Below are 2,136 nucleotides of genomic sequence, written 5' to 3' on the forward strand. Positions count from 1 at the left end.
GTGTACTGGAAGGTGACCCATGGATTTTTTTTTAAAATGAAGCAGAGGTAGACCTATTTAATGGTGGATGTGCTGGAGCCAGCCTACAACAGGTTGCTATTGAGGATTATAACCCATAACAAATTTTATGGTAATAGTAATTCTGGAAAAAAATGGGTTTAAGCAATTTAAGAATTACACTAAATTATCAGGATCATGATTTTTTATTTGATTAATAAAGTAAAACAGAAGACCACCAGTTATAAATAATAATTGATAGCTTTTCTAAACTAGCTGAAGAGCTATTCCTAAATTACTACAGAGACTACATTTCATAAGTACATAATTACCTGTAAAGTCCCTTCTCTATTTCTCTCTTCTCCTCTTTCCTGTTTCTTTCTTTCTCTATCTCTCTCTCTCTCTCTCTGCCGATGATGACGTAGTGTTTCTCTCTGCTGGAACCAGTATCTGTTCTCCTTTCATAAATCTGTGGAGTGCCTTGAGACTTGTTGATGATAACAACTTGTATCTATGTAGGATCCTCAAGAAGAAAAAGGCCCAGGGGTGTTATAAAGTAGAGTCTGCCACAGAGATACATAAGGCGACATCAGGACATATGACCAAAAGCTTGGCTAAGGAGATGGGTTTTAAGGAGAGTTTAAAGAAGGATACAGAGGTAGAGATGTCGAGGGTTACAGGGAGAAAATTCAGAGTTTAAGGTCTTGGCAATTGAAGGCACAGCAGCTTTACTAGAGTTTCTTAAACTGGAGATGTTCAAGAAGACAGATTTCGAGGAAAGGGGAGAGATATCTTGCAGGGTTGTAGGGTTGGAGGAGATGACAGAGATAGGGATATATGCAGGTGCAAGGAGTAGAAGTACACAATAAAATAAAGTCAACTCAGCAACCAGCAAATCGCATATTAAACACATAGGAATCAATATCAGCAAATGCATTAATGGCTGAATACTCTCTGCTCCATGATTCTACCTGATTATACAGTAATTTGGTGGACTGCTGTGTGATGTGGTAGAGGGACAAGGATGGACAAAGGAATTGAAAAAGTAAATATGTTTTTTCTTTAAATGAAACATTTACAAAAAGCTATTTTTTCCAATGATATTAGACTTACAAAGTGTAGAAAGTCCTGACAATCACCATTTATCACAACTGACCATGCAATCAGTAACAAAGCCTCGAACTTGTTATCAAAAGTACTTCAATTTAGGTACTATAGGTATAGGGATCTGAGTATCACACATGTAGTTTGTTTAACATTTTAAATGCTGCACTTAAAATGCATGTGAAGTTTTTGATGGCCCCAGGGCATCAACCAGTTGCCCAAAGCTCTGGAGTTCCCTCCCTAAACCATTCCACCTCCTTGATCACACACCTCCTTTAAGTTGCTACTTAAAATCTTTTACTTTGGCTAAGGTTTTGAATGCCTCTTCTCAAATCTCCTTATGTGACTTGGGCTGTCAGACAATGTGTAACAATGTTATTACGAAGTGCCTTGAGATATTTCATTACATGGATGCCATTATATAATGGCAAGATGTTATCACTTTTAACATGGTGATATGCTTATGCATGCATGGGAAACTAACGATGCAAACCAAGGAACCTTCACAAAATCAAACCAAATTAAATACCTGATTTTATGTTTGCTAAAGCTACATATCCACTGAAGAACTTACATTTGTATAGCAGCTTTCATGGCCTTAGGTCGTCTCAAAACACTTCATAAACAATGACAACTTCTAGAAGTGTAATCATGGTTATAATTTAGGAACCATGGCAGATGATGTGAGTGCACTAAGATCCAACAAATTATAGCATAATAGTTTCCAGATTTCCTGTTTTATTCAATGATGTTGTTTGAAGAATGAATATTGCTTAAGACACTAGGGAGCACTCCCCTGCTCTTTTTTGAATTTGTATTCTTTTACATTTACCTGCGAAGACAAACTTGTCTCAGTGTACTATTTCTTCCAACAGAGAATCCTTCACTAGGACAGTGGGGTAGTGAACCTTCATTTTCATCCGAGAGCCAAAAGCAAGATTACTACCTACTGAACCATGGTTGTACCATTGAATCGATGGGATTACATTCAACTACCGTCATATCAATTTATTAATGTCTTCACACAAATACTAT

The sequence above is a fragment of the Rhincodon typus genome, chromosome 4 (assembly GCF_021869965.1).
Source record: "Rhincodon typus isolate 14 chromosome 4, sRhiTyp1.1, whole genome shotgun sequence".
In the NCBI taxonomy this organism is placed as follows: domain Eukaryota; kingdom Metazoa; phylum Chordata; class Chondrichthyes; order Orectolobiformes; family Rhincodontidae; genus Rhincodon; species Rhincodon typus.